Source organism: Lepidochelys kempii, chromosome 20 (genome assembly GCF_965140285.1).
Source record: "Lepidochelys kempii isolate rLepKem1 chromosome 20, rLepKem1.hap1, whole genome shotgun sequence".
Classification (NCBI taxonomy): domain Eukaryota; kingdom Metazoa; phylum Chordata; order Testudines; family Cheloniidae; genus Lepidochelys; species Lepidochelys kempii.
The window spans coordinates 8313090-8330522 of record NC_136399.1 but is presented as its reverse complement, the minus strand read 5'-3'; the positions used below and the strand labels follow the sequence as shown (position 1 = coordinate 8330522).

General features: G+C 47.6%; 1 protein-coding gene across 10 annotated transcripts in view; it reads right to left on the bottom strand.

The window, feature by feature from the left end:
* The window catches only part of WIZ (WIZ zinc finger), a 157635-nt gene that overhangs the window by 101045 nt on the left and 39157 nt on the right, over window positions 1-17433 (bottom strand). Inside the window, exon 1 of one of the 10 annotated variants that reach the window (XM_078849687.1) lies at window positions 9195-9210. The exons of the other annotated variants lie outside the window; for them this stretch is intronic. The gene's annotated coding sequence lies outside the window, so the exon portion shown is untranslated. Of the gene's footprint in view, window positions 1-9194; window positions 9211-17433 lie in introns of those variants that run through there. 10 annotated transcript variants of the gene reach the window in all.

The window sequence follows — 17433 nt, the reverse complement described above, 5'->3', positions numbered from 1 at the left end:
CATGCGCGAAACAGCTGTTTGGCACGGCAAGCCTGGGAGGGAGGGAGCAGCCGAGCAGCGGTGTGCTCGGGGAAGGCGGCGGAGCGGAGGTGAGCTGGGATGGGGAGCGGTTCCTCTACCCCCCCCCCCGTTACTTCCTGCACTCCCCCACCACCACCCTCGCTCACCTCCGCTCCGCCTACTCCCCTGAACGCGCTGCTTCTCCCTCGCCTGGGAGGGAGGGGGAGAGAAGAGGAGCAGTGGTGCGTTCAGGGGAGCAGGCAGAGCGGAGGTGAGCTAGGGTGGGGGATTGTGCGGGGGGGGAGCCGCTGGAAGCAATGGGGGGGAAATGCAGCACACCTGGGGGAGGAGGAGGCGGGGCCGGGGATTTGGGGCGCAGCCGGGGGCGGGGTGGCCAAAAAAAAGTTTTTTGCTTGGGGTGGCAAATATCCTAAAGCCAGCCCTGTCCTCAGTGGGGCAATTTAAAGGGCCTGGGGCTCCCAGCAGTGGCTGGAGCCCCAGGCCCTTTAAATTGCTTCCAGAGCCCTGCTGCTAGAGCCCTGGGGTAGCTGCTGTGGGGCTCCGGTGGTTATTTAAAGGGCCTGGGGCTCCCCTGCTTCTATCGCCCGGGCCCTTTAAATAGCCGCCGGAGCCCCGCCACCGCTGCTACTCCAGGGCTTAGAGCCTCTGGGGCTATTTAAAGGACCGGGGCAGTAGAACCAGGGGAGCCACAGGCCCTTTAAATAGCCCCCAGAGCCCTGGGCTGCTGCTACCCTGGTGGGGGAGGAGAAGGAGGGGGAGCACTTACCTTACAGGGTGGGCTGGGGCTGTCTCTGACCGCCTCAGCCCCGCCCCTTCCGGGGGCCAGAGCTGGCCCTAGTGTACCGGTAAGTCACTCGACGTACTTTCACCCCTGGATCTCACCACGCCTGCTTGATGTGGTGTGCCTGAGGGATCCTTCTCAGGTTCCTCTTCTTGGTATAGCTGGTGCGGCTGTCAGGGCTTATAAAGCTGTCCTCTCTGCCACTGAATAATCAAGCAGTGATATGTAACTGCTTACAAGCCACCCAGAAGTGGAGTTTACATGCATGCCATGGCACGCAAGTCAAACAAACTGGGATCTCATTAGTTCCAAGTTCTTGCTGAGCAAGGATCCAAATCTACAGATTTCATTTGACCGAACCTGTGTACTAACTACACAGGATTACTTCCTTGATTCTACTCTGGCCTCTTTCTGGCTCCTCTGCACTGCTGGGGTGGTACAAAGCTAGTGCAGCCATCCAGCCGTGGATTTAGCTGGCATGGGGGAATCCCTGAGTGACACAGTTTGCACCGCTAGGTCTTACTCATGGTGTGCCAGGGGTGTGACCAGAGAATGTTATGCAGGAGCAATCCCCTGCTGTGTAATGGCCTGTTGGGGGCTGTTACTAGCTAGCATAGTTTACAGCAGATCTGGGACTACTCCAGGGACAGGAACACTGTAGAACTAATCCCAAGATTGCATTGCTGCAAATGGCTCCTTTGTGATGAGAATTCAGCCCCAAAGAGTCTGAGGCTGTTCCTCTGACATTATATTATCTTTTGAAATGGCAGCTCTGTTCCATTTCAAGACCATTTTCAAATACTGTAGGAAATGGACCAAGCAACAAGAGTCAGTGCCATTGAAATGTGCTTCTGATGGTCTCATAACTCAATTAATGCAGCTTGTTAACTGTTGGAGTACCATGTATTATCAATGTTCCTGGAGTTCTTAGGACCCTACACCAGACTTGCACTTTTGAGCACTCTCACCAGATGGGGAAGAAGGAACCCATATCTCCATAAACTCTCAAATTTATCTCACTGATATTTGATTCCAGTGGAGATATTAAGGTGCCAGTTATTGCTCCACAGTTAAGGCTGAGCTGAGTTTGAAAGCAGAGATTCAACCTCTTATTTTATGTATGAAAAAATCATAGAAGATTAGGGTTGGAAGAGACCTCAGGAAGTCATCTAGTCCAACCCCCTGCTCAAAGCAGGGCGAACTAAATCATCCCAGCCAGGGCTTTGTCAAGCGGGGCCTTAAAAACCTTGAAGGATGGAGATTCCACCACCTCCCTAGGAAATCCATTCCAGTGCTTCACCACCCTCCCAGTGAAATAGTGTTTCCTAATATCCAAACTAGACTTCCCTGTTGCGGGGTCTTATTGGAAACCTGGGAGGTGCCCACCCACTTCTAAAGGCCCCTCCCACAGTCTAGGGGGAGGGACCACTGGACCAAGTACATGCGGGGGACAACTAATGAAAAACAGGGATCGGAGTGAAGGTCAGAGGTTCAAAACAAGGATACCGGATGGGGACACCGAACAGAGAACCCCGGACAGCACCCTCTGCTCCTCAAAGCTGTCAAGGGAGCCAGCGGACGCTGCCCAGTGGAACTCTGCCCAGATACGTGAAACTAGGGAGGCTTCAGATATAGGAGTGAACTGCGCCAGGTGCACTCCCTGAAGGAGCTGCCAACCGATGTCCCCGGCGGACCGTGGGACCAAGGTGGAATAAAGGCTGGCCCACCGGGGCTTGAGATGGAAGATATCTTCAGATGGAAGATGTGTCCCACCCTGACACCAAATGGTGGGACTCAAGGGTGAGGAAGTGCAGTGTATGGAGCATGGAGTGTGTACCGATGGTTTCTAGGCGCGGTTCGAAACTGGGACCGGCTTCAGGGTATGCAGCCAGCTTGGAGTGTGGGAGCGGGGAGGCCGGGAAGGGGCTCGCGGAATCACAGAATCCTAGAATATCAGGGTTGGAAGGGACCTCAGGATTCCTAGTCCAACCCCCTGCTCAAAGCAGGACCAATACCCAACTAAAATCATCCCAGCCAGGGCTTTGTCAAGCCTGACCTTAAAAACTTCAAAGGAAGGAGATTCCACCACCTCCCTAGGTAACGCATTCCAGTGCTTCACCACCCTCCTAGTGAAAAAGTTTTTCCTAATATCCAACCTCGACCTCCCCCACTGCAACTTGAGACCATTACTCCTTGTTCTGTCATCAGCTACCACCGAGAACAGTCTAGCTCCATCCTCTTTGGAACCCCCTTTCAGGTAGGGGAAAGCAGCTATCAAATCTCTCCTCATTCTTCTCTTCCGCAGACTAAACAATCCCAGTTCCCTCAGCCTCTCCTCATAAGTCATGTGTTCCAGTTCCCTAATCATTTTTGTTGCCCTCCGCTGGACTCCTTCCAATTTTTCCACATCCTTCTTGTAGTGTGGGGCCCAAAACTGGACACAGTACTCCAGATGAGGCCTCACCAATGTCGAATAGAGGGGAAAAATCACGTCCCTCGATCTGCTGGCAATGCCCCTACATATACATCCCAAAATGCCATTGGCCTTCTTGGCAACAAGGGCACACTGACTCATATCCAGCATCTCATCCACTGTAACCCCTTTTCTGCAGAACTGCTGCCGAGCCATTCGGTCTCTAGTCTGTAGCGGTGCATGGGATTCTTCCGTCCTAAGTGCAGGACTCTGCACTTGTCCTTGTTGAACCTCATCAGATTTCTTTAGGCCCAATCCTCCAATTTGTCTAGGTCCCTCTGTATCCTGTCCCTACCCTCCAGCATATCTACCTCTCCTCCCAGTTTAGTGTCATCTGCAAACTGGCTGAGGGTGCAATCCACACCATCCTCCAGATCATTTATGAAGATATCGAAGAAAACCGGCCCCAGGACCGACCCTTGGGGCACTCCCACTTGATACTGGCTGCCAACTAGACATGGAGCCATTGATCACTACCCGTTGAGCCCGACGATCTAGCCAACTTTCTATCCACCTTGTAGTGCATTCATCCAGCCCATACTTCTTTAACTTGCTGGCAAGAATACTGTGGGAGACCGTGTCAAAAGCTTTGCTAAAGTCAAGGAACAACACGTCCACTGCTTTCCCCTCATCCACAGAGCCAATTATCTCGTCACAGAAGGCAATTAGATTAGTCAGGCATGACTTGCCCTTGGTGAATCCATGCTGACTGTTCCTGATCACTTTCCTCTCCTTTAAGTGCTTCAGAATTGATTCCTTGAGGACCTGCTCCATGATTTTTCCAGGGACTGAGGGGAGGCTGACTGGCCTGTAGTTCCCAGGATCCTCCTTCTTCCCTTTTTTAAAGATGGGCACTACATTAGCCTTTTTCCAGTCATCCGGGACTTCCCCCAATTGCCATGAGTTTTCAAAGATAATGGTCAACGGCTCTGCAATCACATTCGCCAACTCCTTTAGCACTCTCGGATGCAGCGCATCCGGCCCCATGGACTTGTGCTCGTCCAGCTTTTCTAAATAGTCCTGAACCACTTCTTTCTCCACAGAGGGCTGGTCACCTCCTCCCCATGCTGTACTGCCCAGTGCAGTAGTCTGGGAGCTGACCTTGTTCGTGAAGACAGAGGCAAAAAAGGCATTGAGTACATTAGCTTTTTCCACATCCGCTGTCATTAGGTTGCCTCCCTCATTCAGTAAGGGGCCCACACGTTCCTTGACTTTCTTCTTGTTGCTAACATACCTGAAGAAACCCTTCTTGTTACTCTTAACATCTCTTGCTAGCTGCAACTCCAGGTGTGATTTGGCCTTCCTGATTTCACTCCTGCATGCCCGAGCAATATTTTTATACTTCTCCCTGGTCATTTGTCCAATCCTCCACTTCTTGTAAGCTTCTTTTTTGTGTTTAAGATCAGCAAGGATTTCACTGTTAAGCCAAGCTGGTCGCCTGCCATATTTACTATTCTTTCTACACATCGGGATGGTTTGTCCCTGTAACCTCAATAAGGATTCTTTAAAATACAGCCAGCTCTCCTGGACTCCTTTCCCCTCATGTTATTCTCCCAGGGGATCCTGCCCATCAGTTCCCTGAGTGTCTCAAAGTCTGCTTTCCTGAAGTCCAGGGTCCGTATTCTGCTGCTCTCCTTTCTTCCCTGTGTCAGGATCCTGAACTCAACCATCTCATGGTCACTGCCTCCCAGGTTCCCATCCACTTTAGCTTCCCCAACTAACTCTTCCCGGTTTGTGAGCAGCAGGTCAAGAAGAGCTTTGCCCCTAGTTGGTTCCTCCAGGAAATTCCTTCCTAGTTGGACCAGGAAATTGTCCCCTACACTTTCCAAAAACTTCCTGGATTGTCTGTGCACCGCTGTATTGCTCTCCCAGCAGATATCGGGGTGATTGAGGTCTCCAATGAGAACCAGGGCCTGCGATCTAGTAACTTCCGTTAGTTGTCGGAAGAAAGCCTTGTCCACCTCATCCCCCTGGTCCAGTGGTCTATAGCAGACTCCCACCACGACATCACCCTTGTTGCTCACACTTCTAAACTTAATCCAGAGACTCAGATTTTTCTGCAGTTTCATATTTGAGCTCTGAGCAGTCATACTGCTCCCTTACATACAGTGCAACTCCCCCACCTTTTCTGCCCTGCCTGTCCTTCCTGAACAGTTTATATCCATCCATGACAGTACTCCAGTCATGCGAGTTATCCCACCAAGTCTCTGTTATTCCAATCACAACATCATTCCTTGACTGTGCCAGGACTTCCAGTTCTTCCAGGCTTCTTGCATTTGTTTATAGGCACTTGAGGTAATTCACTGATTGTCCCTCTTTCTCAGTATGAGGCAGGAGCCCTCCCCTCTCACGCTCTCCTGCTCGTGCTTCCTCCTGGTATCCCACTTACCTCAGGGCTTTGGTCTCCTTCCCCCGGTGAACCTAGTTTAAAGCCCTCCTCACTAGGTTAGCCAGCCTGCTTGCGAAGATGCTCTTCCCCCTCTTCGTTAGGTGGAGCCTGTCTCTGCATAGCACTCCTTCTTCTTGGAACACCATCCCATGGTCAAAGAATCCAAAGCCTTCTCTCCAACACCACCTGCGTAGCCATTCGACGGTCTCTACCCAGGCCTTTTCCTTCCATGGGGAGGATGGACGAGAAGACCACTTGCGCCTCAAACTCCTTTATCCTTCTTTCCAGAGCCACGTAGTCTGCAGTGATCCGCTCAAGGTCATTCTTGGCAGTATCATTGGTGCCCATGTGGAGAAGCAGGAAGGGATAGCGATCCGAGGGCTTGATGAGTCTCGGCAGTCTCTCCATCACATCGTGAATCCTAGCTCCTGGCAAGCAGCAGACTTCTTGGTTTTCCTGGTCGGGGTGGCAGATAGATGACTCAGTCCCCCTGAGGAGAGAGTCCCTGACCACCACCACCCGCCTCCTTCTCTTGGGAGAGGTGGTCGTGGAACCCCCAACCCTAGGACAGTGCATCTCATGCCTTCCAATTGGCAGAGTCTCCTTCTGTTCCCTTCCCTCAGATGTATCATCTAGTCCACTCTCCACATTAGTACCTATGGAGAGAACATGAAAACAGTTACTTACCTGTATGTGCGTTGCTGGTACATGGATGCTCCCCTTTTCTTCTTCTGGAGGTCACATGCTGCCAAATTTCTTCACGGAACAGGGGCTGAAGAAAAATGTCTGGAGGGCCAGGGGTGACCAGGGAGCGCCATCTCACAGGGCTCGCCACAGGAAAGCGAGAGAATCAGGTGAGAAGGCAGCCTTCACCTCCTGGAGTACGTGCCTAGGAGTTGGAAGGGTGGAAAGCCCCATGTGTTGACCGAGCACGCAGGGCATCACCCAGTCCCCCCCGGTTACCCAGTCCTGCCTTGAAGGGCTTAAAACAGCCCTGGGAGAGGGCTGGGGCAGGGGAAAAACTGGGCTGATTGGGAAGCAGCCTCAGTTCTGGCCACGCCCCAGTGAGGGCCCAGCTGGCCCTTGTAAGAGGGCAGTGGGCCAGGAGCAGGCAGTCTCTCTCTAGCTTGCCGATGGAGAGGGGCCTGGCTGCTGGGAAGCTGAATTGAGTACCTGAGGGGAGCAGGGCTGGGGTGCTCCGCCTAGTAAAGCCCAGGCCGTGGCCTTGTCAAAGGCCAAAGGTACAAGGGTGCAGCCCAGGGTAGGCCAAGGCACCAGGTCCAAACTCCTCTTGTCTAGGATGAGTGGTGTTTACACTGCAGTCTGCCCCAGAGAATGGGGGCTAGTTGATGATTGGCAGTGGTCATAGACTGAGGTGAGGTGGGGGTCGAGGGTTGGGGTTCCCCAGGGTGGGGAGACCCATATGTGGGGGGTACTGCCAGGGGCAGCACCCTGGCATGAAAGGGGGCACTGGGGTCTGGGAGGGACATTGCAGGCCAGCGGGACACTGGCCTGCAGAGGGTGCTCCAAGGCTGGAAAAGAGCTAATTCCCAGAAGGACACCAGGAGGCGCTGCAGGGGCGAGTCTCGCAATGCTACACTCCCCCATGCAACTTGAGACCATTGCTCCTTGTTCTGTCATTTGCCACCACTGAGAACAGCCAAGCTCCATCCTCTTTGGAACCCCCCTTCAGGTAGTTGAAGGCTGCTATCAAATCCCCCCTTGTTCTTCTCTTCCGCAGACTAAACAAGCCCAGTTCCCTCAGCCTCTCCTCGTAAGTCATGTGCCCCAGCCCCATGATCATTTTTGTTGCCCTCCACTGGACTCTCTCCAATTTGCCCACATCCTTTCTGTAGTGGGGGGCCCCAAAACTGGATGCAATACTCGAGATATGGCATCACCAGTGCTGAATAGAGGGGAATAATCACTTCCCTCAATCTGCTGGCAATACTCCTACTAATGCAGCCCAATATGCCGTTAGCCTTCTTGGCAACAAGGGCTCACTGCTGACTCATATCCAGCTTCTCATCCACTGTAATCCCCAGGTCCTTTTCTGCAGAACTGCCGCTTAGCCCAGCCTGTAGCGGTGCATGGGATTCTTCCATCCTAAATACATGGTAATCTCCCCAGAATTACTGTGCTGCTTTTCTGAGCACAGAAATTATGCTCTAATGGATTCAGTTATGAATTCTCAATTAGTTTACAGATTCATAGATTCTAAGGCCAGAAGGGAGCATTGTGACCATCTAGTCTGACCTTCTGTATAAGACAGGCTGGAGAATGTTGCCACAATCATTCCTAGAGCAGATCTTTTAGAAAAACATCCAGCCTTCATTTAAAAATGGTCAATGATGGAGAATCTACCATGATACTTGGTAAATTGTTCCAATGATTGATTACTCTCACCATTAAAAATGTATACCTTATTTCCAGTCTTGATTTGTCTAGCTTCAACTTCCACCCATTGGATCATGTTAGACCTTTCTCCGCTAGGTTGAAGAGCCCATTATTAAATAGTCGTTCCACATATAGGTATTTATAGACTAATCAGGTAGGTATTTATAGACTGAATCTCCTCCGAGTCTCACTGTAAGGCATGTTTTCTAATCCTTTAACCGTTCTTGTGCTCTTCTCTGAATCTTCTCCAATTTATCAATCATTCTTCTTGAATTGGGACACCAGAACAGGACAAAGGATTGCAGCAGCAGTCACATCAGTGCCAAATACAGAGGTAAAATAACTGCTCTACTCCTACTAAACGTTCCCCTATTTATGCATCCCAGGATCAGATTAGTTCTTTTGGCCACAGCATCATAGAGGGTGCTTCCATTCAGCAGGTTATCCACCACAACCCCAAATCTTTTCAGAGTCACTGCTTCCCAGGATAGAGTCTCCCATCGTGTCAGCATGGCCTACATTCTTTGTTCCTAGATTTATACATTTATCTGTATTAAAACACATTGTTTGCTTGCACACAGTTTACCAAGCAATCCAAATCGTTCTGAATGAGTGACCTGTCCTCTTCATTAGGTGACAAAAATTGGAGGAGTGGTATCTGCAAACTTTATCAATGATGATTTTATATTTTCTTCCTGGTCACTGATAAAAATGTTAAATAGTGAAGGGCCAAGAACCAATAAGTGTGGGAAACCCTGGAAACACACCCAATCAATGACTATTCCCTGTTTACACTTACATTTTGAGACCTACCTACCCACCCATTAGCCAATTTTTAAACCACTTAAGATATGCAGCATTAACTTTACATCATTCTATTTTTTTTTTTTAATTAAAATGTTGTGTGGTACCAAGTCGACCACCTTACAGAAATCTAAGTTATTACCTCAACACTATTATCTTCAGCAACAAAACTTGCGATTGTATCAAAAAAGATAAAGTTAGACAGGATTTATTTTCCATAAACCCATGTTGATTTGCATTAAATTACATTACCCTCCTTTAACTCTTTATTGATAGAGTCCTGTATAAGTTGCTCCATTATCATTGTAGGCTGAGAGGCTTACAATTACCCGGTTGCTCCTGTTTATTCTTTTAAAAAAATGGCACAACATGAGCTTTCTTCCAGTCTTCTGGAACTTCCCCAGTGCTCTAGAACTTATTTTAAAAAACACACAAAAAACAAAATAAAAACACCATTAAAGGTCCAGTGAGCTTTTCTCAGACAACTCTTAACTCTTGGGTGCAAGTCATCTGGACTTGCGACTAAAGTAACACATTTTTAAATCAGCTTTTGTTTTCTATTCCACTATATCTCTGGAGGATGTTAATGAGACTATATAATTTTTCCCCAAATATAGAACAGAAATTTATCGAACACTTCTACCTTTCTATTGAAAATTCTACCATTTCCATCTGGTAATTGACCAGTACCATTGTCAGGATTCTTTTTGGTCCTAATATATTTTAAAAAACACTCATTGTCCTTAATTCTACCTGCCATAGATTTCTCCTTGTGTTCCTTTGCTCTCCTCATCAATTTTCTACAATTCCTAACTTCTGATTTATATTCATTACGTTTTATATTATAGTTGCCTTCACTTTCCCTTAACAGTTTGTTTTTTTTAACCAATATAGCCTTCCTCCTCTGCTGTAGGATTGTGGCTTTTTTGGCATCGGGGGTGGGCGAACTTTTTGGCCTGAGGGCTGCATTGGGTTTCAGAAATAGTATGGAGGGCCAGTTAGGGAGGCTGTGCCTCCTCAAACAGCCAGGTGTGGCCTGGCCCCTCTGGGACTCCTGCCCCATCCAATCCCTCTGTTCCCTGAGGGGGCCCCTGCCCCAACAACCCCCCCCCCCCCCGCTCTGTCCCCTGACCGGTCCCTAATGGGCCCCTGCTGCCTGATCCAACCCCTCCTCTCCTTCCTGACTGCCCCCCCCCCCAGGAACCCTGCCCCATCCAATCACCCCTTCTCCCTGTCTGCCCCTGGAACCCCCACCCCTGACTGCCCCCACCGCTCCATCCAACCCCTCTCCTTCCTGACTGCACCCCCCCCCCCCCGGAACCCTGCCCCATCCAACCACCCCTTCTCCCTGACAGCCCCTGGAACCCCTGCCCTCATCCTCATTCAACCTCCCTGTTCTCCACTCTGACTGCCCCCTTAACGGGCTGCCTGGAGCACTGGTGGCTGGCAGCGTGGCTGCACCAGGACAGGCAGCTGCGCCACCCACCTGGAGCCAGCCACACCCCACGCAGCAGGGGCCGGGCAGAATGGTCCTGCGGGCCAGACGTGGCCCATGGGCTGTAGTTTGCCCACCTCTGTCTTAAAATGATTCTAATTGAGTTAAAATTAACTAAGAACAGGTCTTTCAAGAAATTTAAGACTCAGGTCAGACTTTTTGTCCCTTTTGGCCTGGAGGGACAATTTAGGCGACTAGGTAAGAGACTGAAGTCCAGGCATCCATGGTAGCATTCTCTGAAGTGCTTCCAGTTCCACACGCAGGGTCAGTTAGACGAGCAGAAGTGCAGGGTCTCACTGCGTGGAAGAGACAATGGTGTAGGGAGGAGGGGGTTAGATTTATTAGGGACAGGGGAAACTTTTGGGAAAGGGGGAGCCTATACAGGAAGGATGGGCTCCACCTAAACCAAAAGGGAACTGGACTGCTGGCACAGTTTAAAAACTGTTCTAATACTCTTTTTTAATTTTAAAGGGCTGGGGGAAAGCTGACCGGTGTGGAGGAGCACATGGTTTAGATCCTTAGGGGAGGATCTATTAATAGAGAATCTCTATATCCTAGTAAGGAGGAGAGGATGGAACATGATAAAGTACAGGTAGGATCTCATGAGAAACAGTTAAATGAAAGAGACCCATTCAATTATATCACATAATGGCAGACAGCTAAAAAGTGAAAAGAAAAGGAATACTTGTGGCACCTTAGAGACTAACCAATTTATTTGAGCATGAGCTTTCGTGAGCTACAGCTCACTTCATCGGATGCATACTGTGGAAACTGTAGAAGACATTATATACACAGAGACCATGAAACAATACCTCCTCCCACCCCACTCTCCTGCTGGTAATAGCTTATCTAAAGTGATCACTCTCCTTACAATGTGTATGATAATCAAGTAGGCCATTTCCAGCACAAATCCAGGTTCTCTCAAACCCCCCCCCCCCCAAAAAAAAAAACCCCTACACACACAAACTCACTCTCCTGCTGGTCACTTTGGGTAAACTATTACCAGCAGGAGAGTGAGTTTGTGTGTGTGTGTTTTTTGGGTGGGGTGGGGTGGTGAGAACCTGGATTTGTGCTGGAAATGGCCCACCTTGATTATCATACACATTGTAAGGAGAGTGATCACTTTAGATAAGCTATTACCAGCAGGAGCGTGGGGTGGGAGGAGGTATTGTTTCATGGTCTCTGTGTATATAATGTCTTCTGCAGTTTCCACAGTATGCATCCGATGAAGTGAGCTGTAGCTCACGAAAGCTTATGCTCAAATAAATTGGTTAGTCTCTAAGGTGCCACAAAGTACTCCTTTTCTTTTTTGTGAATACAGACTAACACGGCTGTTACTCTGAAACCAGCTAAAAAGTGACAACTTAAGTGCTTATATTCAAATGCTAGGTATCTAAATACTAAGATGGGTGAACTAGAGTGCCTCATATTAAATGAGGATATTGATATAATGGGCATCACAGAAACTTGGTGGAATGAGGATAATCAGTGGTACAATATATATTTGTCCTTCCTATGTATCTATATATAGAGAGAATGAATAGGTTGTGCTGGCTGGGGAGTGGCACTAGACGTGAAAAAAGGTGAATCATAGAATATTAGGGTTGGAAGAAACCTCAGGAGGTCATCTAGTCCAACCCCCTGCTCAAAGCAGGGCCAACCCCAACTAAATCATCCCAGCCAGGGCTTTGTCAAGCCAGGCCTTAAAAACCTCTAAGGATGGAGATTCCACCACGTTCCTATGTAACCCATTCCAGTGCTTCACCACCCTACTAGTGAAATAGTATTTCCTAATATCCAACCTAGACCTCTCCCACAGCAACTTGAGACCATTGCTTCTTGTTCTGTCATCTGCCACCACTGCGAACAGCCTAGCTCCATCCTCTATGGAACCCCCTTTCAGGTAGTTGAAGGCTGCTATTAAATCCCCCCTCACTCTTCTCTTCTGAAGACTAAACAAGCCCAGTTCCCTCAGCCTCTCCTTGTAAGTCATGTGCCCCAGCCCCCTAATAATTTTTGTTGCCCACCGCTGGACTCTCTCCAATTTGTCCACATCCCTTCCATAGTGGGGGCGGACCAAAACTGGACACAATACTCCAGGTGTGGCCTCACTAGTGCTGAATGGAGGGGAATAACCACTTCACTCGATCTACTGGCAATGCTCCTACTCATACAGCCCAATATGCTGTTGGCCTTCTTGGCAACGAGGGCAAATGAAGTAAAAATCTTAAATGAACCAAACTGTACCACAGAATCTCTATGGATAGTAATTCCATGCTTGAATAAGAAGAATATAGCAGTAGGGATATACTTCTGTAAACCTGACCACGATGGTGTTAGTGACTGAAATGCTCAGGGAGATTAGAGAGGATAAACCAATAAAAAACCCAATAATAAAGGAGGATTTCAACTATCCCCGTGTTGACTGGGTACATGTCACCTCAGAACAGGATGCAGAGATAAAGTTTCTTGACACCTTAAATGACTGCTTCTTGGAGCAGCTAGTCCTGGAATCCAGAAGAGGGGAGGCAATTCTTGTTTTAGTCCTAAGTGGAGCACGGGATCTAGTCCAAGCAGTGAATATACCTGAAGAACTTGGTAACCGTGACCAGAACATTTAACATCCCTGTGCGGGCAGAACCACCACAGCAGCCTTTAGCATTTAATTTCAGAAAGGGAAACGACACAAAAATGAGGAAGTTTTAAAATTCCTGTTTAACAAGGTACAATGCCAAAAGTGAAATCCCTGCAAGCTGCATGGAAACTTTTTAAAGACACCATAATAGAAGCTCAATTTAAATGTATACCCTCAAATTAAAAAAAACTAGGTTCACAAGCCTCAGAGGCATTTGCTCCCCTGGCTACATGGCATCTCCCTTCTGTTTCCAAAATCCTGCACCAGACCTGACAGGGAAAGAGGTACTTTTGACCTTGGCTCTGCATGGGCAGCCCCAGCTCCATAGCTCAGAGCTCCTTGGGACCCAGGGGGTAGCATACACAGTGTGACTAGAGGACATAGCGATTGAAGACAAGCTATACTGGAAACAAAGGACAGCAGATTTTGGTTATAGTATCAGGAAGGAGAATCTGAACAGCTATTATGCCTTCCATGGTACTAATAAAAAAAAACAACACACTTTATGCTGAAAAGCAAATAGAAAATGGTCTATTACTTGAGGTGAAATGAAAGAGGTGGCAGAAATAGCATGGGATATATTGCACCTTGCTCTAGTTTAGATATGTTACATTGTTAATTAATTAGAATTAACTTAAATGTTGCAAAAGCAGCTCTTTTTCATCAGCTGCTATTTGTTCCACACAGGCCCCAGCTAACTTTGTGCAGCTTGTCATGACAAAGTTATTTGAATAACTTTTCCCCAGAATGCAACACTCCAGGATCTCAGGGAGCAATGCTGCAGCTGAATTTTAAGAGGAGGTTAAATATTATGGCCAAGAACTGCTTGCAAACCTACAAATACAGGATTAATCTGATCTTGTACTTCAGGCATTAAGGCTTCACTGCTGGGGTCAGAAGGAAGTTACTTCATGTCCCCCACTACCACCACCACCCTCCCCCAACCCTACACAGTCTCTAGGCTTGGATTGGGGAATTGTTTGCCCTTCTGGGAAGCATTTCGTGTGGGTCATTATCAGAGGCAAAAATGAGCTTGCATAGGCCAATGATCTGATTTAGTATGGGTAATACCACATTCTAGCCTCACACTTTATGCCCAGCTGTAAGTGACAGGCATAGCCCCTTTCCGGCCCTCAAGCATTTCCCTGAAATGGCTTTCGGAGAGGAATGGCGTGATTGTGTAACATCACTGAGTAGCCTTGTAACATGGTGCCACTGGGGGAGAGAGCTGGGAACGTCCTAGTTTGAAAGGCTCTTGAGAGGGAAAGGCGGCAAGAGGATCCAGAGCCTCTGCCCGGATTGCCCCCAGCAGCTTATTTTTAAAATGCGCCCTGGTTAGCGTGAGTGACAGCATGGGGCATGCACCTGCTCTTGGGTGCTGTGGGTGGGAGGCTATTTATAGAGGTTGAAAGACTGGCATGGCAGGTGCTTAGTGAGCTCGGACAATCGCTACCAATAGCAAGATTAAAACCCTTTCCTCCACATCAGGGACCATCCTGGCTGCTAATCAACAGGGAGAGAAGAGTTTGGGAACGGATCCCCCATAAGCAAGGTCAGCTGACAAACCCCAAGCACTCACCTCCCTTCCAAATTACTTTGCCAGAGACTAGCACTGCAATGAATAAGCATTTTATCAACTGTGGCATGGTCCTGCTGGTGGCATGTTCAAGGACCACGTTGCATGCCTCCTTCCCACCGGCCCCCACAGGGAGCCAGTTTGCCTAAATACAGATTTGTTTTAATGAGGGGCAATCAGGGAGCTCTGGGTCAGTAATCAGTTCTAGGGTACAGTCAGTTAAACCAGCAAAACTCTTGGATGAGACTTAAAATTGAGGCCCTGATCAGTCCATCATCAGAGAACCTTTTGCACTTTTTGCAACAGATATTAATTCCACTGTGCATCCTGGCCAAAGCTCTATTAGTGATTACCTCATACCTAAATCCTGCCCTCCTGGATCTTCTACTGGACACTGTGTTCTTCACTTTTTGTCTAAAACTGATTGTGTAAGTGTTGCCATTAAACCAGCAAATTATGTATGAAGCAAAATTATACACAGGTCTGTAAAATGCTTTAGGATATTCCATATGAAAGACCCTATATGAACATTCTTACTGGATTACAGATATTAAAAAAAATAAAAGGATTATATTCTCATTTGTACAAAAGCCAAAAATACCTTTGTTCAAACAAGATGGCTCAACATAAAAAGTTACACAAATTCAGTGTGAGGATGAGAGAAATGTTAATGAACATTTTATATTTACAAGATTACCTTATTATTCATAAGGAATTGGGAACTGGAGTGTTGCTATTAGAAAATTAAGATCAAGGCACTAAAACAGCCAGCATATTAAAATACTACTGTAAAGTTAATAATCAGTGTACGTGAAACAAAGAATATAAAGTTTCCCAAAGCACTTGTCAGTCATGCAGGGATAAGTCATGCAGCCACCTTTGGGGTGGCACATCGCAGCCATTCTGTGGCAGCTACACTACAAAGTTTTGTGGGTTGTTTTTTCCTCCAAATATCGGTTATATGCAAAACACTTCATTAATGCAACAGTGATCTGAACACAGTCAGAACAAAGGGACAGTGGTTACATTGCACACACCTGGCCAGAACCTCAGCAGGTGCAAACAGATGAGGCTCCATGGGTTTCAGTAAAGCTATACTGATTTACACTAGCTGAAGACCTGGCCTAGGGTATATTAAATATATTCACAGACTAACACCAGAGATGAGCTCTGTGATAGTCTAGTCCAGGGGTTCTCAAACTTCACTGCACTGCGACCAATGTTCCCTCTAATTTTTGAGAGTCCATGTGCGCAAAAAATTTCTTCTGTGCAAATTGTTGTTTCCATGCAATTTTTTGTGCGTGCGGGGTTTAGGATCGGTGTGTGCGCACACACATGCACAACTTAGAGGGAACAGTGACTGCAACCCCCTTCTGCCAACAAAAATTACTACACAAACCCAGGAGGGGGGACTGAAACTTGAGTCCACCTGAGCCCTGCTGCCCAGGCCGGCAGGGGCCAAATCCCAAGGGCTTCAGTCAGAGGTGGAGGGCCTATAACATGAGCCCCGCCACCCAGGGCGGAAGCCTTGGTCTTCGGCTTTGGACCCAGATGGTGGGGCTTGGGCTTCAGCTTCGGCCCTGGGCCACAGCAAGTCTACCAGCCCTGGTGACCCCACTAAAATGGGGTTGTGATCCACTATGGTGTCCTGCCCCACAGTTTGAGAACTGTTGGTCTAGTCTGATCACCTGTATATCACAGGACTTTCCTGAATAGATTTCTGTTTGAACTGCAGCATGCCTTTTAAAAATAATAAATAATAAAAATAATAATAATAATAATAAATAATAAATCAGCTTTGATTTAAAGATTTCCAGGGACAGAATTCACCACAGCCCTTGGTAAGTTGTTCCAAAGCTTAATTACCCTCACTGTTGAAAATCTGCAAATTTAGACTAGAAATAACATGTCTAGCTTCACCTTCCAGCCACTGGATCATGTTAGACCTCTCTCTGCTAGACTGAAGAGCACTCTTATCAAATATTTGTTCTCCATGTAGGTACTTATAAACCACCATCAAGTCACCCCTTAACCTTATTTTTGTTAAGCTAAATGAGAAAAACTTGTTTTTGTTAAGAAAAACTCTAAAGGATTAGAGAACCTGTTTTACAGTGAGACTCAATCATTCTTGTGGCTATTCTCTAACTCTTCTCCAATTTATCAACATCCTTCTTCAATTGCGGACACCAGAACTGGTCACAGGATTGCAGCAGCAGTCTCACCAGTGCCAAATACAGAGGTAATATAACCTCTCTACTTCTACTTGGAATTTTCCAGTTTATGCATCTAAGGATCTCATTTGTTCCCACTAGGAGATGATTATCCACCATGACCACCAAATCCTTTTCAGAGTCCCTGCTTCCCACGATACAGCCCCCCATCCTGCAAGTATGGCCTACATTCTTTGTTCCAAGATGCATATATTTACATTTGGCCATATTAAAAGCTACATGGAGTTGATATTCTAAGCAGCTAAGAATTGGAGCCATCACCATGACATAGATACACTAAAAACACTAGGGCTTGTCTACATACAGAGGTGGTATCGGTTTAACTAAAGGTGCAATGTTGCAGGTGTTTCATTAGTAATAAGATACACACCAGGCAGGCAGAGCTCTAGGAAAGATCTTTATTATGCAAGTTGAGTTGCCGGCATTACTTGCTGATGCTCTCGTGTTTGAGTACCAACAGACTGTGCCCTGACTTGCATTCTTGAGCCCTGATGCTACAAACTGGTTCCCTCCTGAAACTTGACCTTTTCTCCAGTTCCCCTCATCATACTACAGCATCAATTTAGTTAAACATGTCCAACTTTGCATGTGGACACATTACACTGATTTAAGCCCAGCTAACAGGGAACAA